The 23,558-nt window shown below is 53.8% G+C and overlaps 1 long non-coding RNA gene across 1 annotated transcript in view; it reads left to right on the forward strand.

Moving 5' to 3' along the window:
- Nucleotides 1–588: 588 nt before the first annotated feature.
- The window catches only part of LOC118628440, a 147,497-nt gene continuing 124,527 nt past the window's right edge, over nt 589–23,558 (forward strand). Inside the window, exon 1 of the long non-coding RNA XR_004959300.1 lies at nt 589–652. This is a non-coding gene — a long non-coding RNA (uncharacterized LOC118628440). The remainder of the gene's footprint in view (nt 653–23,558) is intronic.

Genomic DNA, 23,558 nt, shown 5'->3' on the forward strand with positions numbered 1-23,558 from the left:
AGGTCTATTGTGCCACTCTAACCACATCCACAGCGGAAGTGGGCCCATAAGCAGAGGGGGGAGGTGGGCAGGGGGTGAAGGACGGGGAGCAGGGCAGAAGTTGCCCCAGTGCCCCCCCACCCGCCCCTCCAGCAAGGCCGGGAGCTGGACTGAAGGCGGAGACCACGGCAGGGAGGAGGCGAGGGGCAGCCCGCGGGAGCAGACGTGCCTGCGCGGCGCCCGCCAAGGCAGCAGTGGCGGCGGCGACTGGAGACTGAAGAGGAGGAGGAGGTTTGGGGAGGGGAGGGAGCGCGGGAGAGAGGGAGGGACGGAGCCGTGGTTGGGAGGTGGGGCCGGCGGGCGGGCGGGCGAGTGGCTGCAGCTGCCGCCAGCATCTCGGGGGCTCCAGGCTGCGGGGCGGACGCAGCGTGGAGCGTTCCACAGCGGAGCCGCGCGAGGCCGCCCGAGCCCGGCTCGAGCCCTGAGCCCCGAGCCCCGAGCGAGCGCAGCCGCCGCCGCGCCGCCGCCTCGCGCCAGCGGGTCCTCGGACACGCCGCCGCCGGGAAGGCAGCAGGCGCCCAGCAAGTTGAGAGCGCGTCTATCTGCCCGGGGAAAGTTTCCCCCGCGGCCGCCGGCGGGAGTTGGCGCGGGGTCCGGCCGCTGCAGCTGAAAGGTAGGGGGCTCCACACCTACTTGCGCTCGGCGCGTCCCGCCGCTGCGCCCGGGGACTTGGAGACTCCATGCGCGCTACCCCGGGAGACTGTTGTTCACGGTGGGTGGGGTGGGGTGCAGTTAGAGGGATCCCAGGACGGCCCCGGGGGAGCCCTGGAACCAAGTTTGACTTAAATCAGCATGGGGAGGGGGCAGGGGAGACGCGCTTGCCTCTGATCCTTGCCCCGAACCCGCCGAGGGCTGGGGCCTCCCCGCGGACAGGTGCAGCGCCGGTCGGCTCCGAGAGCTCCGGGTGGGTGAGTTGGGGGCGCCAGGAGAATGGCGGAGCGTGGCAGGTGTGGTTCCAAGGTTGGGGTCTCGGCGAGGGCTGCACCCTGAGGGAGAGTATGCGCGCCACCCCACTCTGTAGGAGGGCAGGTAAGGACTAGGTTAGAAGCGAAGATCCGGGCTGGGAGGATTACTGGGCCCAGCCGGGGCACTGAGAGCCTGTCGCCTTCGGGGTCCCTGGCAGCGGGGCGGGGCAGGGACGCCACCCTTTCCTTCGGGGGCCCCTTGATCCCCTCCACGGTGTGTGCGGTTTGGGGAGGCAGATTCCGTGGGGTTCCCGGTGGATCCAAAGCTCGGGTGTGTCCAGATTTAGGGGGTGTCGTGGGAGTCCGCTTGGAGGGCTTGGCGGGCTCGGGTGGGTTCATGCCGGCTTTGGGACCCGGCTGGATTGAGGTGAGTTGGCTCCCGCCAGGGGGCGCCCTTCCCTGGCCTTTTCACCCATAGGAAGGCGAGTCCGGGTTCCTTCTAGACAAATGTACGGAAATCCAGGACAGACAACCACAGACCCTCCAACGCACGCGGGGCTCCGCCCGAGGAGCCTGCAGCACGGCGGGACCGGGGCAGAGCGTGGAGCATGAGGCTGGGCGGCCTCAGTAGTAACTGCACCGTGTGCTGGAAAGCTTGGCTGTCAGGAGGTGGTTTTTCTTGGAGGAGAAGAGGTTGGCGGGGTGTATTGGCGAATAAAAAGTCACAGGCAGAAAAACAAAAACGAGAGAAACTGTACACTAACAGCAACCCCGTGTGATGAAAATGAATGGGAGAATTAACTTTTTGAGGTTTCTTTGGAGTCTGAAACCCAAATCTCTGGAAGCAGCACCGTTTCTGTAAAGTTGTACCTTTGTTCCCTGGACCTGGCCGGATCCCTACCGGCTGTGTTTGGGTGAGGGTCTTCTGGCATATCATATCTCCTCCTACCCATACTCTCTCTGGGCACACATGACCTGGGAGGCACAGGGTGGGGGGGTGGGGGGGACCTGTAAAGACGCTGCAGTCCAGGCTCAAGTGGTAATTTTCTCAAGCTGTCAAGGAGAGCCCCCCTCCCCTCCAGGTCTACAGGCCACGTTCATCTGGTCATTCCACAGTTATCGGTGGGAACCTGCTGTGTGTGCCCTTGCCTGACCTCAGGGACTCTGTGTGACCTGCTGAGGCCTTGGGAAGCTGCTGGCATCTGTGAAGAGTATCTACTTTGTCATGTGTGGGGCTGTTCGACATTGAAGGGACACTAACTAAAGAGACTGTTGCCTCTTCTTCCTCTCTCATTCTCTCCCTCCTCCCTGCACCCCAAATGGGTACAAATGAGCAAATCAAAGGCTGTGCAGGGGCCTCACAGTGGCCAGTGAAGTTCTCATCTGCCTCTGGGCCAGAAACTGCGCAGTGGGTAGTCCCCATCCTGCAAAGGTGATGGGACCCGGGAGGGCCCTAAAAGAGAGTTGAGCTTCTTGCTTTCCTTGAAGCCCACCCGGTGTTTTTGTGGGAGGCCATAAAGAAAGATCAGTACAGTTTTTATTTTGAGTAGAAGAGGAGGAGCAGAGAGACAGAGGAAAGGGTGGAGGAGCCGCTGTCTCTGGATGTGTCTTCAAGACATTCCATGGGGCCAGCAAACAAAAGGGGTTTTTAATTTTGTTTTTAGTGAGTCTTGTTTTTCTGAGGAGGGAAGCCTGCCCGGAACAGCCAGCCCTGTCCTGTGTTCCACCCATTCTCTGCACTGCCCCCGTCCCCACGTGCCCTGAAGAGAAGAGAGAACTGAGACCCCAGGGCTGCTGACTCCGAGATCTCCGATTCCGCAAAATTTCAAATCTTGGTCACTCTGTGTCCCTGGTCCCTCCATCCCCAAACACATTCAGATGCCTGACCCTTAGAGGGATCTTGGCACAACATGTGGCCCAAATGGCAATGCATCAATGAGAGTTCCAGGGCACTTACTAGAAGCAGAAGTTCATCTGGAGTTGGAGTTAGGACACCTTGGATTGATCCAAAAAGTGTCCCCCTCACCCCCAAGACGAAATTCCATGTGAGCTTGGAAATAGCTCTTTGAGTTACTGTATGAGGTTTTAATGGTGTGAGGGGTGAGTTGGAAGACAGGGTGCTGGGCGGGGACAGGTGTGCCAGGGGTATCAAAGCAAGGGCTTATGGCAGGGATTTGTGGGAGGGGGTCAGGAAGGGAGGAACAGGCACGTTCTGAAGCCAGCTCTTCTGCATCATCAGTGTGGCCTTGGGTGAGTCACTTTCCCCTCTTGAACCTGCTTTCTCGGCCTGCGAAATGAGGGTGCTGGCCGAGGAAATCTGAGGGGCTTTGCAACTTAAAATCAGAAGAGTCTAACCTCTTAGGGGGCTAGGCAGCCCTGTTCTGCCTTTGGTCCAGGGGCGGCAGCTCTCCAGGCTGCCTTGCCCCACGCGGCCCCACCCTGCGCAGCAAAGAGCACCAGGCTCCTGGCCTCCCGCAGTTTTCGGCCAGTGCCTGCTGGGAACCTCTCTCTGTCTGCAGGCTCTCACAAGCTGCTTTTCTCCTGATGCCTGGCAGGCGCTCACTTTCTCCCCTTCCCTGGGAGGAGCAAATGTTGGTGGCTGGGCTGCCCCTTTTAAGGACCCCTCTTTCCAGAGAACTGCTCTTCTGGCCTATTTCTATTTCATCAGCCGTTGAGAAGAAAATCAGGAACATTTGTTCATACTCAGCTGGGACACTGCAAAGGGAGGGGCCTTGGAAACCAGCACTTTACCCCCCCCCCCTCCCCAGGAGCAGATGATGGGTTGAGCGGGTATTTCTGCAACCTGATGCCATTGAGCAAACCAGCCAGCTTGGGCTCCTCCTGCCACACAGGCTGGCACCTTGGACCTGCATCAGCGCTCCAGTCGAGGGAGGGGGACTAGATAATGAAACACATTAAAATAAGAGAGAGTGAGATGATGAACCCTAGTGTTTGCAACTGGCAAAGCAGGTCTTTCATCCGGCACCTATCTTAAGGTCCAGCCCTTCCTGACCCCTTGTCTGCACCCCAGACTGCTGCTTTAATTAGGGAGTTAAACAACTTGGAATGAGCAGAAACATGTTCACTGTTGTGTGCATGTGTGTAAATACTAAGAAGCAACAGGAAGGAGTGGAAAAGTCACCGAACCAGGAGTTAGGAAGACTTGTGTTCTAGCCCTGATTCTGTTACAAATGGAGCTGTGTGACCTGGAGGGGGTCACCCCCCTCTCTGAGCTTCCCTTTCCTGATTTCTTTACAGGCAGCATTGTCTGGTGGTTAGGCTGCCTGGGTTTGGACCTTGGCTTTTTCCTAGTTATCAGCTCTGCGACCCTAGGGTATTCCTAGGGTGTGTCAGTTTTTTGATATGTAAAATGGGACTAATAATACCTTATCAAACGACTGTGACTAGTCAATGAGATGAAACATATAAAACACTTAGCACACGCTGTCTGGCACATGGTGAATGCTCAGAAGATATTGATTAGTATCATTGTTGTTATTATCATTGTTATAGTTACTGTGAAGTGGAGAGATCAACTTGTTCCTTTCCAATTCTGATCGTGTGTGTGTGTGTGTGTGTGTGTGTGTGTGTGTGTGTGTCTGCTATGGGGATGGAAGACAAGGGTACGTGAAATAAATTGCGTTTTGGTTTTCTTTCTTTCCCTGCTTCATTGAGGACTCTTGAGTTAAAATCTTGCGAGTATTCTCACGATAGCTCTATCCCCGTGGCAGGAAGCCCAATTTGACGTCACTGAAAATATCCCGGTTTCTGGCACTTGAAGGATGATATTTCATCAGCTCGATTTTGCCCATCCTTTCCCTTCCACCCTTTGTTTTCTACCCTGAGCCAGAGTCGAAGAACATGTGTGCAGATAATGAGTTTAAGCTGATCCACAACCCCCAGATTCACCCAGATAAAAAGCCATCCTCCTGGAAGACACTTTCCACTTTAAAACAAATAATCTGGCTCCTCCGCGAGGTTGCATTATGTCTGGCTAGTCCTGCTCCTCTCCGTGTTCTGCCCCTGGGTTTGTTGCAGGGACGTGGGCCGGGTCAGGTCTGCAGTCTGAGATTCTGGGCTCTGTCAGCCGTCCTTGCTGGGGCAGCCTCCCCGGGCTGTACCTCTGCCTGGTCCCCTCCAGCAAGGCTGGTGCTCTGAGCCATCCCAGAGATGATCTTCACGGTGGCAGACACTTTGAGAGTGCTCACCGTCAGCCGGGAGCTAGATAATGCCTTCTCTCCCCTCCACCCTCAAGGTTGGTTCAGATCTTATCCCCATTTTACAGATGAGAAAGTAAGGCTTAGAAGAATCAAGAGAGTAAATAGTGGAACTGGGATGTGCTCCTAGGTTGATCTGATTCCCCATCTTGTACTCTAAGCCACTATGTGATCTTTCCTCTTGCATCAAAACCTCCCGTGAGCCGCAAAGCCCCCGCCAGGGAAGATATCCCTGAGATCCAATCAGGCCCCCTTCTTCCTGCTTTTGATCATCTTCCTGGCTCAGAATGCCTTACGAGGTTCCCTCTTTTCATCCTGCATCGATTGCTCAGATTGCTCAGCCATCCTGGGGACAGTGAGGGGTAGGAGTGTTTTTTTTTTTTTTTGCAAGACTGCTTCTAGGAGGGGAATGATCTTATTAAGCAACAAAAGGATGTAATTTAAAGAGGATGTGTGTTGGAGTCACAGATCTGCTTTTGAATCTTGTTTCTGCCACTTACTGGCTATATGGCTCTGGTTTCCTTATCTGTGAAAATCAGAATCATAGCAACAATGACACTGTTAAGCTAAGGAACACTAGCTGCCGTAGCACATGACCCCAAACTCTCAGTGGCTTAACCTTGCAGGTTTAACTCTCGCTCCCATGATTTGTCTAATGTGGGTCTCTGCTCCACATGGTCACTCAGGGACCCAGGCTGACAGCCACTCCACCGTCTTTGTAGCTGCACCTTCTGGATTGCGTGGTATCCACGGTTACTGCAGAGGGGAAGAGAGACATGCAAAAGGCTTCAACTGCTTCAGCCAGGAGGCGACACACATCTCTCAGCTCCAATACCTTGGTCAGAACTGTCACCTGGCCCCCAACCAGCTGCAAGGGAGGCTGAGAACGTAAGGACGCTGGTGGATATTTGCTGAGCGCTAACTCCCAGCATTTACATTTCCTGAACAGAGGATTAATTGAAATGATGCATTTCAATCTTCTAGCATAGACCTGGTACATAGTCCTTAAAGCACGGAAGCTTCCTTTCCCCAGTAATCCCTGATGTACAGTGCTCGTTAGAGATTACAGACTGCTACCTGGAAATGATCACTGTGTACGTGGGCAGATCATATAGTACCCACAATACACTGGAGAGAGGGGATGCTCAGAGAGGCCAAGGGACTGGCAGGTGAATGAATACACAGCAAAGCACTAAGCCGGGCCCCTGACCTTCAGCCCATTGCTCCCAAGGTCTCCTTGAGGTCACTGAAATTCCCTGCTCAGACAGCTTCTTCCAGAATCCTTCAGAACCTTCCTTTGCTCCTATCTTCGCCTCCCCTATCCCAGTGGTGTGGAGCTTCTGTAGTCATCTCACGTGTGTGCGTGGGGCAGGAGGAGAAAGGGCCCGGGTGGGGAGGCTGCAGGAACTCTCTGGAAGCTGGGGGAGAAGCATATGTCATGCAGTGAGAGAAATCATAGTTTTAGATATTCATGGTGAAAGCCATAGGAATTTGGGCCCCACAGACACTGCTGTGGGAGCTGCTGTGCATTGAAGCTTTGGGGTGTCCCCCAAATGACACAAGGTTACTACGTACCTGTCTCGTCTTTGCAACCCCATGCTGGCCCTTGTGGGACTGGGCAGGGAGGGAAAGGAGTCCCGGTGAGGATCTCCAGCCCCGCCTTTCTGTGGACAGCGAGGTGGCCAGACGTAGGTTTGAATCCTAGCTCTCCTGCTTAGCATTTATTCACCCCTCTGAGCCTCAGTGTTCTCCTCTGCGAAATGGGAAGAATATGGGAAAGCTGTAAAGCTGATCAAGTGCCTGGCACATAGATGTCGACATGTTTGCATCTCTCCCTTCTCCCTTTTGAGTAAGAAGGAAGACTTGCTTTTGGCACGGGATCAGTGCCGAGGAGAGGCCAGAGCGGCCCAGCACACCCACCCGTAACGTGGGACGGAGAGGCACTGGGCTCCCATCCCCCGTGGCCTTGGGCTGAGCTCTCATGTTGAACTAATAAGGCTTCTATTTGAAATGGGAGAAGAATTTGGAGCTCTGGCCCTTGGATTTAGGCCCATTGTTTCATGTCTAATTACCACTGTGGGCGCGGGGCCTGGGGGTGCTGCTGAGAGAGGCCCCCTCCCGTGCTGCTGCCTCTCTGGCTGGGACAGATTGAAGTGTGCTCACTGGCCAAGTCAGCCTCCTGCGGGTGCGGCCCTGCTGCCACCTGGTGCCTGACATTCAGGGCTCCCTCCAGCAGGGCAGGCCCAGGGTGCTCATCTGCTGTAGTTCTTAGCCCCCGGGAGAATGAGGTGCTTCTCCGGAATAGTGGAGATTAGCTGTGCCCCTGGAAGGGCCCCGCAGGAATAGCTGGTGGGCTGGAAACCAGAACGGAGAGGTCTTTGGGAGAGGATGGTTCCAAGGTGACGCATTGTCTCCTGGGTATAATGGAACCTGGTTCCCGGGGACGCTGCAGAGGGTGACCTTCCGCTGCAGCAGCTGCCAACATGCTAGGGAGGCGCTGCTGCGTCCTGGCTTCTCCGAGGATCACTGGCAGGCACTCAGGCCAGTCGGGCCTGAGTCGGCCACCACCGGGTCCCTGACACACTCATTCACTCCTGCCGCCAGACCTCAGCTTCTGCAGCCCTCCCACCTGAACCACTTGGGCAGGATTTTGGACCAGCCAGGAGCCCCGGGAAGTGGGATATTGGTTTCCTAGAGCTGCCGTAACAGCGCCACACACTGGGGGCTGGACACACCTTAATTCTCTCCTAGTTCTGGAGGCTCGAAGTCCAAAGCAAGGTGTTGGCAGGGCTTGAGGGGAGGGTCCTTCCTAGCTTCTGGTTGGCATTGGCAACCCTTGGCGTTCTTGGCTTGTGGACACATCAATCTTCCTCTGTCATGACATGGTATCCCTCCCGGTGTCTGTCTTTCCTCTTATGAGGACATCAGTCATACTTAATGAGGGCCTAATGATCTCATCTTAAGTTGATTACATCTGCAAAGACTCTATTTCAAATAAGGTCACATTCCCAGGTACCAGGGATTAGAACTTGAACCTCTCTCTGAGGTTCACAAGTTAACTCATAACAGGTGGGTACTCTTATTGCCCCATTTTACAACCAAGAAAACCAACACAAAGAGGTTAAGTAATTTGCCCAAGTCCATCTAACTAGACAACTAGTAAATGATTGGTAAATTAATCTGTTCATTTCAGTTTTCTTTAAAAAAATATTTTTTTCTTTATTGGCTTTAGAGAGAGAGGAAGGGAGAGGGAGAGAGAGATAGAAACATCTATGAGAGAGAGAACATCAATTGGCCGCCTCCTGCCTGCCGCCCACTGGGGATCGGGCCCACAGCCTGGGCATGTGTCCTGATCAGGAATCGAACCGGTGACCTCTTGGTGCATGGGTTGATGCTCAACCACTGAGCCATGCAGGCCTGGCTCATTTCAGTTTTCTTATCCATAAAGTAGGGACTCACACCCACCTCCTGGCCTGGTTATAAGCATCAAAGGAGGTAAATGTCTACATCCGCATGCTTTGTCCACAGCTAAGCATTCGTCACTTGCCCTTGTCTGCTTGCGCCCCGCCGACCGGCCTGGAAAGGTGCTGCTGCCCAGCCTGGGCTCAGGGAACAGCAACGTGCATGAATGGTAACCAACTGCGGGTAGAATGCTTTCTAGAAATGATGATTTGAAACGACCCCATGAACGGCAACATTTACATTCTTCCCATGTGCCTTTCTGGAGTTGCCTGCCACCTCCACCTCAAGCTGAGCCTCTCTGGTAGAGATGAATTGTTATTGCTTGCTGTTCATCCCGGGTTCACCTTCAGCCCTGGAAATCACTGTGACTTTGGCAAGTTGGGCTTCTCTCTCCAGGGGCATCTGGGCATCTCTGCATGAGGAGGGGCCCGAGGAGGGAAACAGACAGCTCCCAGCTCCAGAGCCCATCCCCTGGGGGCCCCAGAGGGCTTGGGGGCTCAGAGGTGGAGGCCGAGGGTTCGGACGTGCAGCCTCATCCCCGCACAATGAAAGCGGAGGAGGCACCGCGCCACTGAGGGTTAGGGGTGCAGCTTCTGAGCGTAACAGCCTGGGTTCAAATGTCAGGTCAGACCTTCACCTTGGACAGGTTTCTTCTCTCTGCCACCATTTCATTGCAGAGGGTTTTATGAAGATAAAATAAGCTTAAAATGCATCAGCGTTTCTCTTAGGTCTGAATGCGGCACTTCAAAACTACCCATTGAATGTTAGAATTGTTCTATTTTATTTATTATCTGTTTCGCTCAGTGGAATGAGGGCAGAGACTGGTCTGTTTTGTTCTTCACGGAACCTGCAAGGTGTAGCTCAGAGCTTGACTGGGATGGATACTCGGTCCATAGGTGCTGAATGAATGAGTGCATGAGTGAATGACTGATTGGATTCTTAGTAATACATTACATCCTTGGTGCTATGCACCAAGGTCTCTTCCTCTTCTGTGGGAATACCACGGGAACTAACCCAGTGGGGAGCCCCAGGGCACCAAGAAAACTCAGCGAAGGCATTTATATCTGGGGATGGGGGCAGCGCACCCCCCCCCCCGTGCAGTGAAATACAAGTTGAAGCTTGGAGGATGAGGAGAAGCTGTGGAAGGGGAGCCTGGAAGGTTGTGGTCACCATAGGAAACAGGCTTCATGGGGGCCCAGTGGGAGGAGCCACATTTCACAGTGTGGGGTTTCCCCACAACTTCTGGGGCGACAGAAGGACACGGCCAGCAGAAACAGCGCCCCACACTCTGACACGCGGAAGGGAGGGAGTCCTCCCCAGGGCTGCCACCTGCCAGGTGGCCCTCACTCAAGGCACTCAGATCTGTGCAGTGCCAGCTGGCCCCGAGGGTCTCATTCGATCTGCAGACGGATGAACTCTCAGATTGCCGTCGGTGCCCACTGTCTTGAAAATAACATTCCATTTCCCGAAGTTTGACTTACACACTTTGTTAGGGAAAACATCTGTTGTGTAACGTGATCACGTTAGCCGCCTGGCTGGAAACCCTTCAGTGAATTCTCATTTGTGTTCAAAAGGCTTTCTGAAGCCTCTGCCCCCTCCCCCATCCAAGCCTGCCCCCCCTGTACTCCCGCCTGACTGCCACTTGCTTCCTTCTCTGCCCCCACCCACACGGGGCCACTCGATATGCTCTCTCCAGCATTTCCTGCAGTGCTTTGTCCTCCCTCTTTGGCTACCTGACTCCCTCATCCTTTCGATCCCAGCCCCTGTATCACCTCCTCTGTGAAGTCCTCCTTGACTCCTGACTGGGCCAAATGCCCACCTGTTGGCTCCGATCGCTCCATCATCCCCTCCTTCGTGGGGGACTGCTGATTTGGGTGCGTGGTTATTTAATGTCCGTCTCCCACAGCAGCGAGAGTCCCAGAGGGAGGGGTCTGGTCTTTCTTTGCTCATCCATGTGCCCCAGGTGCCTGGCAGGTGCTCAGGAGGTGCCTCCCTCCTCCTCTCCTCTGCAGCCCAGGCTTTTCCAGGCTGTTCTGGGTAAGGGCATGGCTACCATGTATCAGTCACTTGCGGTGTGCCCGGCACGCCCACGGCCGATCTTAACCAACAGGCCGGCTTCCAGCCCCAGCGCTGCCTCTCGTCAGCTCCACAACCTTGGGCAAGTGACCCAGCCTCTCCGTGCCTCATGTTCACATCTGTAAAATGGGACTAGAACTAAATACCCAATTTATTGAGTTGTGAGGATTAAATAAATGAATTCATGTCAGACTTATTTTCTCGCAGTTTTGGAGGCTGGAAGTTCACGATCAAGCTGTTGGCAGGTTTGGTTTCTTCCGAGGTCTCTCTGCGTGGCCTGCAGAGGGCCGCCTTCTCGTGTGTCTTCACGTGGTCTTCCTCCTGCGCATGCTCATCCCCGGTGTCTCGGTCCCCTCTTCGTATAAGGACACTGTCAGATGAGATTAGGGCCATCCCTAAAGCCTTATTTTTAAATTAAATTCCTCTTTAAAGGCCCTATTTCCAAATACGATTACATTTCGGAGGTCCTGGGGTTAGGATGTTAATGTATGAATTTGGGGGGAAATGCGGTTCAGCCTGTAACACCCTCTAACTTGATTATTCCCATTTTATGGTTGAGGACCCTGGGGCACAGAGAGGTTAAGTCACTTGCCTAGGGTCACATAACTGGTTAGCAGAGGTGTAGCTCCGGAGCCCACTCAGGCATTAGCTGGTCTGTTTCCCGGCGGGACACCAGGGTCCTCCCCACTGGCGCCACTAGCTGTGTCTTACAGCTAGAGTGGCGAGGACATCAGGACCCCGTCTCAGAGGCCTCTCACCTGGCCCTCTCTCCCTCCCAGCCCTTCATACCTTATTCAGTGGCAGCTACCAAATCTTCGAGGGAATTGGAATCTACCTTCCTGCACCCCAGCTGAGGGGGAGGCCCCGAAGGGGTGGGAAGGAAGTGCGAGGTCCCAGGAACTGAGGGAAATGACCGATTCCAGGTTGTCCCCTCTCTAGTGGTCATTTATTTGATTTTCCAGTTCTCGGAAGCTCTTTGAAAAGAATCATGTTTTACTGGTGAAAGGCTTAGGAAGAAAATAATCGGAAAATATGGAAAGAGAACCAAAGCATATCCAATGGAAACCAGCTCTCAGAAGTCCTAACCCAGTCTCCTCGCCCAGGGACAGCCAGTGTGACCAGCGTCCTGCCTCTCTGGCGCTGTCCCCGGGGTAGATGGCACACCTGTGTATACAGCACCCTTTGCTTTCTGTGCCTGTGCTGAGCCACACCTTCTGCTCTGCCTCTGGCACGTGTCCACTTGCTCTGCATTGGCACAGACACTTCTGCCTTGTTTTAGTGGGTAATCTCCACAGGCAGACCGTGAGCAAGGATTTGGGTACAGTTTGTACACGAGATTGGTCCTAGAGAGGAGAGTGGGCAGGGAGGGGAGGGAAGCCCATCAAAGGTGAACTAATGAGCTGCCCACCTCTGTGGGCAACTGGGGTTCCTCCCCCTGGGGACCCTCCCAGCGATTGTGTGAGCTCACCTCAGAGTCATGTCAGCAAGTGGTCACCAACTTGCATCTCTCATGAGCTGAGGATTGTTGCTGAGGACATGGGCACCCAGATACTTCCGGCCTCCCTTCAGCCAATAGACGGAAGAGGGGCCTGAACAGGGGCTCCCAGAGTGAACAGCAGTTTCCTGAGGCTGTACGGGCCTCCAGGGTGGACCATGGGGTCTGGGTGGCACAGGTCACGTACCTCTCACTTAACACATCCTTTCATGAGGGATGCCTAGTATTCCCACAGGGATAGCTGTGGGGCCCTGCTGGGTGCCCCAGGGGAGGACTGGAATGTCTTTCCTGCACACACCTCTTCCCCGTGGGACCACCTGCTGTGGAGTGGCTGGTGGGTCAGTGGCCAGCTCCTCTATCCCACAGTCGCTTGGCCCTCTCCGGCCTCTTTCCACCCCTGCCCATCCCTGCTTGGTCCTCGGAGGTCACTTTGACCTTTTCATCTCATGGGATCCGGGTGCCTGGACCAGGTGGGTCTGCGAAAGAACCCTGGGCCTCCGTGCAGGGAACTTGGGAGAGGGAGGCCGGTAGGTCGTGACAGAGGGTGATTTCCACCTTCCTCCCGGGTCGTCTGTTGGCAGATCAAAGGGCTTTCTGTTGTTTTATTTTCCTTTCCAGTGGCTTCTTGCTGAGGAAGCAGGCTGCGGAGCCAAGGCAAACAGTGACCTCTGAGGCCGCTGCCTGCTCGCGCAAGGCTGAGGGCGGGCCGGGTGCTGCGGCGGGGCTAGAGCTGGGCCACAGGTGGGAACCTCGGGGACCTGGGGGCCACGCTCAGAGCCCGGTGGGCCCCACGAGGCCTGGGAACGTAGTAAAACCATGGAACTGGGGCACTGGGGGGGGTGCTAAGAGATCTGGACCGCAGCCTAGACCCGTTCTGTGCACTTCTGTCCCTGCTGTTCCCCAACTGAAGAGGTGGGGAGAGCACTGGACTGGGAGGCCAGGAAGTCAGAGTTTAGAGTTCAGAGCCTAGTTCTGCTTTGGCTCGAACTGGCTCTCGTTTCTGCTGTGAACTCTGACATCTCACGGACACGCTGGGAGGGGGCTGCTTGTTCTCGGGGTCCCCTTCTGCCTCTCGAGTTGCCGTTTGGAGGCTTGACCAGGGACTATGAGCGTAGAGCTTTGAACCCCCTGGAGAACAGTGCTCAGGAAGGCTCAGGAAGCCCAGGCGTGCCTGTTGGTGGAAGCGGGGGTGTTGTTTAAATAAATTAAGAGCAAAGGAGGAAAACCCATCAGCATTATTTTCAATAGCTGGGATGATATGCATAACATTTCCTCCCTTTCATTTGATAATTTTTCCTTCTCCAGGTAGTTTGAAGAAAGAAAGTGTCTGATGATTTGATGCACAATGAGCTCAAATAAAAATATTCTTTTAAAAAAGTGGTTGCTATGTAATTGGATTTAAATAATGGGCGATTTTTGTTTCTAAGTAGCCCAACCAGTACTCAAGCACTATTCTAACTCGCTGAGACGTACACGTATGTTGTGTGAGAGTGTAAAGGAAAAAAAGATCTCCCTGATAGAGTCTTTTTGGCAAAACAATAATAATAAGAATATATTACATAAAGTCATGTGCATGCGTTCATGCGTGTCTGCTGGTGAGAAATGTATGGGATTAAAATTAAATGCTCTTCTAGAACGAAGAGATCCCAAGGCATCTGTGGAGTCCAAATGGCATTGGAATGGGGCTGTTCAGCAAGAGAGAATTCTGGTTTCTGAGTCCCACGGATCTGAGTTCAAATTCTGACTCTGCCCCTCACCAACTGCATGGCATTTGGCAACCTTTTCATCCTAACTGAGCCTCAATTTCCCCATCTGGAAAAAAACCCCCCAAAAAACAGCAAAGGCTGGATCAGATGTCTAGCCTGGTGCGGGGCACGGAGTGACCTACCGTGTTGGCTTTCTTCCTTTACCTTTCTTTCAAAAAGCTCAGATTTTGTTCATGTATGTGCTAGACCCATAGACTTTAACTCATTGGTTACCCCATAATCTGATTGGGGTGAGATTTTTTTAAAAATTAATTTATTTTATTAATATTTTTTATTGATTTTAGAGGGAGGACAGGAGGGAGAGAGACAACTATTAATGTGAGAGAGAAACAGCATGGTTTGCCTCCCTCGTGTGCTCTGACCAGGGACGCACCTGCCACCTTCTGGGGTACGGGATGATGCTCCAGACAACTGAGCCACCCCATCAGGGCTGGGGTGAGCTTTTTAATCCCCGTTTTATGGAAGGGAAACTGGCTTTGCCAAGGTTGTGGAATTCCGTATGTCACCCAGCTGGTGGAGGGCCGAATGAGAACCTGGAGAGTTTGCCTGAACCACAGAGGGGCGCGGCCTTTTCCACCCCAAGGGGCGCTTTGCCTCTGAGCTCTGTTGAATGCAGAAAGGGACTCCTGATGGCGCTTGGTGCGGGCGTTCATTCATTCTTTCCTTCTTCCATGTGTCGACTGGATTTCAATGAAGAATTGAGGCTGAGGGTGGTCCACCAGAGACTGTATAACCATCCAGCCCAACACTGCACAGAGGAGACTTTTCTGGGTCCTAGAACCCCTGGGCACACTCAGGCCTGGCCCTCTTGCCTATACCTCTCATCTCCCAAGCTTCTCCCCAGTCTCAAGCCCCTCTGTCCCTCCCTCTGAGGATACCGAGAGTTTCTTCTCTTGGTCTTACCTGGCCGTGCCCCTTGTGTGGGTGACTCGGGTGGTCCTCCTACCACGCAGATTGATGGAGGACAGCACCCAGCTAACCCTCTTTCCCTGCCCTACAAGCTCTCCCTCTGCTAGAGGCCCTTTCTTACTGGCCCTGGCCCGGCTCCTGTCGCTGCCTGATGCCCCAAGACTGAACTACACCCTGGTACATAGAGATTCCTGAGAACTTCATTCTTAAGAGCCCTCCTGTGGGGAGTGGTAGGTTCTTAGCTCACTTGTATTCTTGTCTCTTCTGTCAGTTAGCAAGAGGCTGTGAACAGCTAGCACGTCCCCCCCAGTAGAATTCGGGAGCTGATGATGCTTGTCCGTGTACACAGGTGCACGTGTATGGGTCTGCCTGCCTGAATGTGTCTCCAAGGGCCGTGTCTGAGACAAATGGCATGTTGAAGGCCATGGGTGACTATATCTGTGAGGTGAGGAGCAACGCGATCAGGGTGAGGCCTGTCCTGGCCAGTTCAGGGGGCAGTGGGCCGGGTGTGCAGTGGTTAGAGCTAGGGCCTGGGGTCACGCCGAGAGGCCTCCATGGGGCGGCCGTGCCTCACTGTGAACAAATGGCGAGTCCTCAAAGGTTCGGGGAGAGGGGTGAACCACACCTCGTGGGAAGACGTGTGCAGGAGCTGGAAGGCCCCGCATGTCCAGTTGCGCTCGGCTCCTTTGTCCGTTACACCAGGTCTGCCACCTCTGGGAAGTCTCCCAAAGACAGCAGCCACGTCTGGAGTCCCGCCTTCACTGCGGGGTACCTTCCCCGCCACCCGCGGACACCCCGAAGTTCCACAGAAGGAAAAGACTTTGGAGGTGAAGAGAAAGCAGTCCGAGGGAGGAATCGCCCCTGTGACAGTCCGCGGACCCAGTTTGGGGCACATTTTTCTCCAAATGGCCTCAAAAGGCAGATTTGTAGATGTTAGGGAACTTTTAGTTTTGCTTTTTTAACAATTTCTAGCATTGGTGAGGGTAGAAGAACAAGAAGGAGCCATCTGGCCTGGTTGAAAGGAGAGAATGAGATTTTCACCAGCAGCAAAATGCACTGTGAGTTTTTCTGCAAATGTTCAGAAAGACAGAAAGCGGTAAGACACCAGAGGCCCCTGGGCTGCTGCTGCAAACCCTCACGTTGGCCCTCCCTGGGTTGGTGTGTCATTGCTTCAGGAGAGGACAGCGATGTCAGATCGCCAGTGTCAGCTGCGGTAGGAAAGTCTGTCTTACAGCCAGGGACCAGCATGACAACGCGCCCGCCTGCTCTTGGCTGTAGCCTAGTCTCTGCTGAGATCCCAGCCTGCAGCCAGCCTGGGCGCTGCTGTCTCCACTATTTACTACTTAGCGGGGAGGAAGAGAAACACATGTGATAGGCTTGAGATGAATGAAGTTACCATTACGTTTCTGGCTTTTCCACCGGCTCCTAATTGGTTGTGAGCGGCCCCATGGGGTGGAGAGAAAGAGACCTGGATTAGAAATGGGGAGGTAGATTCAAGTTCCAGCTTCGCTGTAGCCTCGCTGTGTGACTTCGGGCAAGGCGCTAGCCCTCTCTGGGCTTGTTCACTATCTGTAATACCCACGTGTGGCAAGAATGGACTGGGGATGAGCAGCAGCGGCCCCCTTTAAGCAGGGTGTGCCTCTCTCCCATCCTGCTTCAGAGTCTTTGTTGGGATTTGTGCTTGGAACCCACAACAACATGCTACCCTCTGGGCCTCCCAACCCGCGTCAGAGAGAAGGGCTTTGCAGATGAGTGGTGGCTGAGTTAGAGGGAGCGGAGGGCTCCTGGTCATGCTGGGGTTCAGTCCTGCCCCTGCCTAACCTTACTAGCTTTGCATGAGTTATTTAGTCTCTCTGAGCCTCGGTGTACCCATTTGTAAGGTGAGAAGGGTGGCACCCACCTCAAGGGAGTGTTTGTGTTGGGACAAGACTATGAACAGGAAGTGCACGGCATGCCTGGTGGCCGTGGATGCTGGGCAGAGCTCAGCTGGCCTGGTGGTGTCCCCTCATGCCCATTGGGAGGGGAGACTCAGTGGTTACCGGGATGTGGCCACCTGGACCCAGTGCTCCCTGTGCTGATGTTGGGGTGGGAGATGGGGGTTCTCTGGAGCTCCGGCAGTGCCCCCCCGCCCGGTGTTCCTCTGGCCAGTCAGGGCCCGGCGCCAGGTTGGGTGGTGACTACAGCTCCAGCAGCTAATCCTGCTGGTCATGGCACCAGGCTCTCTCGCACAGGTGGGCACCTGCTTTGCCCTGTGGGGCAGCTGACACTTGGGAGCGTGCTGTCTTCATCCCCCGCTCCTTGGTGCCCTCCTTCTCCATTGCACTCCCAGCCAGGAGCAGCCCTGTCTCAGGGGACGGTTCTCAGGCACATGGTGCTTCTGCAGGGAGCTTGCTGGTTGCATCTTTGCTGCCTACCAGGCTTGCTTATCCCAGACACCACTTAGGTGGGGGTGTGGGCATCAAGTGACCCCCTCTCCAAGCCTCAGTAGCCTTATCTGGGTGTTAATGATACCTGGCTCATCATTGCTGCTCAAGAATCCTAAATACGATTGTGAATGTTATGCTGCTGTTGTTATTGGTTATGAGAAAGCATCTAGTGGGCCATTTGGGGTTGACTTTGGTGAAAAGGATGTGGTTTGAAATGGCCTCTTTGTCTTAGAACAATCTGTTTTGATTTATTCAACTGTGGGAATTTGAAAATGGCCCAAATGTTTTCCCTCCTCGTGTCCTCTCTCTCTGCAGCTCTTGGATTTCCTCTGGCTCACTCACTCACTCGCTCCCGCTCACGTCCTCCTTGCTCACTCGCTCGGCCACCCTCGTACTGGTTCACACCCACCTTCTCACTCAGTTTGACTGCAGGCGGGACTTCAAATGACACGAATGTTTCTCCTTCTACCTCAGAGGCTCAGGGTCTCTTAACTACACACACTCAGGTGTCGTGTGCGGTCGAACTCACACTCAGACTCTCCTGTTTCCATCGCCCCGACCCCACCCCAACAGAGCCTGAGGTCAGGAGACCTCGTTCTCACTCTGTCCCTTTTTACCAACTGGCTCCATGGCTGTGTGACATGGACCAGATCACTCCACCTCTCTGGGCCTCAGTTTTCCTGCCTCCCAGTAGAGACCAGGCTATCAGTTTACATTTAGGGAGAGGATCACTTTCTTACGCAGGATCTTAGATGCTCAGTTAAGGTCCTTTCTGCACCTTCAGTTCCCCGACTGGGAAATGAGTGGGTTCAGTGTCAGTAGGCAGACTGTGTGCCGACCTGAAATTACTCTTTAGCCTTTTCCTGGCATCGAAGAGACATCACTTTATTTTGAGCTAGAAGGTAACACGAGGTCAGGAGAAAACAGAGTTTAAGAGGATGGTTCACTCTTGACTTTGGAGAGACGCAGCATCGTCTCAGCTGGCCCTTGTTCCTCACACTTCCTCCCGTGTCCCTGGCCCAGGTGACTGGGGACGCAGGGGTCAGTTTGCCACTGCCAACGGGGGAGGGGTGCTGGGTCCACCAGAAGGATCCGTTTCGCTGTGTGTCCCCCCCTCACCCTGCCCCAGGACAGAGAAGCTAGAATTTATTGAGAACACACCGCACAGGGACAAGCTGTCCTGCTGAATCCTTGCGACAGCCCTGCAGGGAAGCGGGACCCCGTTCTCATGGTAGGGACGGTGACACGAGCATGATGAGGCCGAGTGTGCCACACAGCGTGTCACGGGCCCGGCCGGGCCGCACCCGAGCCAGCCTCTGACCTCCGAATGGTGCTGACTGTCCTGCGTGGCTCCGTGACGCCAAGGTGGAGTGGAAAGAAACTAGATTTCAAGACGGGAGTCTGAGTTTTAACCTGCTCCGCTACGAACTCATTGTGAACCTCGAGCGAGTCCCTTACGTGCTCTGGGCCTCGGCCACCTACTGTAAAATGGAGGAGAGGGACCGGTGATCCCAAGTCCCCTTCCAGCATGGTATTCCGGAGTTAGGCTTTCGGCAGTGGTGAAGAATCAGGCTGCTGGGTTACATCCTGGCGGAGCAGCTGTGTGGCCTTTGGGCAGGTTACTGCAGAACGGAGAGAAGGCCGGCACTTGCCGTGAGCTGGAGGTAGGTACCCGGGACGATGAAAGTGTCCCGGGCCTGCCAGCTGTCACGGTGCCTGTGCGATCTGCCTTGGGAGACCCGTTTGCTAGGGATGGGACTTGCCACCTGGCACGGAACGCCCGTCCCAGAGTTAGAGTGCCCTGTACGTGAGTTGCCATGATGCCTTCCGATAAAAACCGTTTGGCCACCAGGATGCCTTGGGGTTTCTTAACCAAGGTACCCTCCTGGGCGTTCCAAATACTGCAGTGAAAAGGACCCAGGACGATTTCGCCCAGCGGCATTCAACTTGTAGCCATAGAAGTCAAAGGAAGTGCCACAGGGAGCAGCCCGTCTGAATACAATGGAGCTGCCATGTTGAAGCAAGATGGGGGCTGCTCCCGCCCCCTTTGGCATCTCCTCGGAACCCATGGGGAACCCATTCTGAGCAACAGGCCATGAGGTGCTAGATAATGAAACTGAGATCCCAAAAGGGGCATCAGAAGCAGGCCTGTTTGCGGGAGTCATTTTCATCAGCGGAATTATTATCCGCTTTTGTAAGAAGGCTCTTTTGTGTTTCTTTTAGCCATTGATCTTAATTAATCACCTAGAGATACGTCTTTCAATATTGACACTTACTTAGCAGCTGGCATTTCTGAATCATTCTCTCTCCTGCCTCCTCACAGCCGCAGGTAGAGGCTGGAGGGATATTTATTGTTCAATCAAGGAAAATGGGGCTTTTCATTTGGAAGCTTTTGAAACACAGTATTTACCCAAGTAATCCTACCTGAGTCTGCAGGTGTTTGGAGACCTAGGAAAATGTATTTGACCAAAATAAAGAAATAAATATGTAACCAGGACGAACCCACCGATGGGGTGGTTTGCAGGGGCTCTCAAGAGTCCGATGTAGATGAAACATCTCTTCCCACTCACCACACTCCCTCTTACAGCCCCCCCATTTGGTTTCCTAGATCACATGGGATTCCTCCCTCAAAACCTAATTTCCGCACAGATTGAGCCCGCAGTGACCTGCCACATGAAGAGCTTTAGTGAGAATCAATAGACGTGGGTCGCCGGTGAGGGCTCCACACCCACTGCATGTAAAATACCCCGGCAGCTCGAGCAAGACTGATGCTGGCAAAGCATCTGGGGCGTCACAGCGCAGTGGGTCCCCTTGCCGATTTTAAAGGCGAGGTGCTGCGGCCCAGGGTCTTGCTGACTTGCCCACGGTCACACAGTGATTTAGAAGCAGAGCCCTTGGCCTCCAGGGTTCCTAGGGTCCCCCTCTTTGCTGAAGCCAGTCTGCCCTTTGCTTTCTGGTCTAGGTAATGAACCAGTTCCATAGTGCCCGTGTGGGCAGAGAGAGGTGGAGTGAACTATGAATTCGAGGCTGGCTTTTAGAGTGCATAAGTGGTGTGGCTGTCAGAGCAGGTGGAGAGGTGGTCTGAGACCTTTGCCCAGTGCCCAGCGTGCCCCCATCCCAATGTGACGGGAGGTTTAAGAATGGAGAAGAGCGGATCCCCACCTGCAGGTGTGGGAAGGACACATGTGAATTCAATTCAAGGCTGGTGGGGCCTGTGCTTGGCTTCCCAGCATGCCGTGTGCTCTGGGAGTGGGTGGGAACATGGCCGTCTCCGTGCCTGACCCTGGCAGCCCAGCAAATATGTTTATTTTTTTATTTCCACGTGGGAGGCCAGCGTCTGGCCAGGTGGTTAAGCAGGCAGCCTCCGGGCAGGGCTGCCTGGGGTCCAGATGCCCTTCTGGCTGCTCAGACCTGGGATTTGAGGCTAACCCTTTTGCTTCCATGTCTTTATCTGTAGAACGGGGATGTAACAGCACCTTTCACATAGGGCGGTGGTGAGCCCTTAGTGAGAGAATCCACAGAAAGAGCTCAGCGCTGTCCCACAGACAGGATTAGCAGCAGTTTGCATTAGCTGTTAATTTGGGGAATTTTAGGTGGGGGTGTTAGATTGGAGGGGAGTTTCTCTTTTTAAAGAATAATATTTATCACTTTTTCCCGATTATAAAAGTTACATGTATATATATGCCAACTACCCAAAGATACCCATTGATAACATTTCGCTGTATTTCTTTCTAGTTTTTCCCCGTGTGTATGTGTGTGTGTGTGTGTAATTGGGCATGTGTTGTCAGAGTATAATTTTCAAAAAATTGTAAATATTATAAAAATCTCATAAATGTAAAATGAACATGGGTCAGAGATGGATTTAACTCAATGTGGGAGCCAGCAGGATGGCAGAGCTGGTCGTCAGGAGAATTAGAGACCCACTGGTTATACAGGCATTGCAGAAAGGATGCTGGGATAGATGCTGGATTGGGTACGAAACTGGTTAATGCCCCAAAGGGCAATAAAATCTTAACCTTGGGGGTTATCTTTTCTACAAGACCCACGAATTCACATGCAACTTCCCCAGGGTGAAGGTTTCCACCCCTCTAGAACCCCCTAGATAGTTCAGTGATCCTTGGTGGGCCTGCTGGACAGTGGTCCAGCGTGATGTTGGAAAGACGGGCCCCTCCTTGCCTTATTTCCAGGTCGGGACCGTTTCTCTCCACACCGCCTGTAGACTTGGGTCGTGCACTCTGAAACGTGGTGCATCTCCCCTCTGCACTTCATATTGCACCACGTTCATTTTCAAAAGAAAGTTTTGAAGGAGGACCCAGAATTCCCAAAAGGGTGTGACCTGCTTATAAACCCAACTTGCGTGAGGGACCCCCTCGTCCCTTGGGGTCCCCTGGCAGCTGCACTTGCTTCTGTCCCCACCATGTTTTATTGTAACCATCGGTTGCCCTGTCCCCCTCTCTGTCTAGACGGAATTTCTTGGAATCGGGGATTTGTCGAGCTGAACTGTCTTCTAGCTCTCTCCCAAGCAGCTAACGTGTAGCACAGGGCAGTTCCCTTCGGAGATGCTCACTGAGTGACCGTGGACGTTAAGAATGGCCTTTGGCAGCTACAAAGGGTGAATCTTGCTGTTAGGAACTAGCCAGCTCCTCTCAGGGACTGTGCTGTGTTCTTCTGTTGAGTCAAAGACACTCCCCACCCCCACACAGTGTCACAACCTTTTCACCACCCCATCCCCGAATCTGCCATCTGACTGTTTGGAGGGCTCTACATGTACTCGATCTGGGACACCCACACTCTCTTCTCTGTAGGACTCTCAAAGACTGTGCTCTCTGGCTTCCTGACTTTCTTCATCAAGGTCTTAAAGGGGTAAAAACTTTTTGGCCACCTCAAGATGCGAAGGGAGCAGTGCAGCTGAAGGATTAATCTCTTCTCTATGAATGTTAAAGCTCTCTGGTCCCACGTGTTGGGAAAACCCATCAAAATGCTAATGCCTCTGCGGTCCTACCTCCTACAGACCCTTTTCTGCATTAGAATCTATTTACAGGAGCAGGGAAGAATGAGAGAGAATCGGGGTGCAGTTTCCCCCACTCCACCACACCCTCTGGGCTGTAAAGACTGAATTAATAGCCCCAGGCTGAGGAGCACAGCTGTGGCCGCCTAGGTGTGGCCGCTTCACTCAGCTCAGGCTATGAGTTCTCAGCTTCCGCTTCCTTGCCAGCTGCAGGGTGGCCAGTTTGGAAACATCTCTATTACTGTCATGTGGCTTTTTAATACAGTTATGTGTCACTTGACGACAGGGATACGTTCTGAGAAATGCGCCGTTAGGCAATTCTGTCCGTGTGTGAACGTCGTGAAGTGCGCGGACACTCACCGGGCTGGTGCAGCCTGCTGGGCACCCAGGCTGCAAGCCTGGTCTGCTTGTTGCTGGACTGGATAGTGTGGCCACTTGTACCACCATGCTAAGTGTTTGTGTCTCTAAACCAGAAGAGGTACCGTCAGATACAATATATGGGCCTGGCCGGTGTGGCTCGGTGGCTGAGCATGGCCCATGCACCAGGAGGTTTGATTCCCGGTCAGGGCACATGCCCAGGTCGTGGGCCCAGTGGGGAGCAGGCGGGAGGCGGCCAATCGATGTTCTCTCTCACCGATGTTTCTCTCTCACCCTCTCCCTTCCTCTCTCTCTAGAATCAATAAAGAAAAATAAAATAAAATAAAAATAAAAGCTAAATGGAGCACCTGTGTAGGACACTTGAAGGAAGCTTGCAGTGCAGTGGGTTCATTTACACCAGCAGTACCGCCAACACCAGAGGGGCGCCTAGTGCTGCGACTTTACGACAATGTGCTTTACGACACACGGCAGCTACCACGTGGCTGGTGGGCACTGTGATGGCCACTCCCACCTCACTGGGCGATGGCAATTTTTTGGCCTCATTATAATCTTACGGGACCAACGTTGTATATATTGGGTCCATCGTTGACTAAAAAATATGGTTAAGTAACACGTGACCGTCCTGCTGCTCTCAGGGGTGAGGACCCTTGGACACGTGTCCCCGGACATGTAAGATTGCACAATGCATCCACGTTGGGTTCAAGGTCTGGGGCGAGTGGAGGCTGAATTAGGACCACAGCCAGCTTCAGCGCTGAGACAGTCTCTGCCTCCTGAGCGTGGCCTGGAAGCGCTGGTTATGCGCGCAGCCTTTGAGCCCCTGGGAAACTCTGCGCCAACAGCCCAGTGGGTGGGGAACCTCTCAGATGGGCCTGTGGGT

This window comes from Molossus molossus, unplaced genomic scaffold, assembly GCF_014108415.1.
Source record: "Molossus molossus isolate mMolMol1 unplaced genomic scaffold, mMolMol1.p scaffold_m16_p_13, whole genome shotgun sequence".
Classification (NCBI taxonomy): domain Eukaryota; kingdom Metazoa; phylum Chordata; class Mammalia; order Chiroptera; family Molossidae; genus Molossus; species Molossus molossus.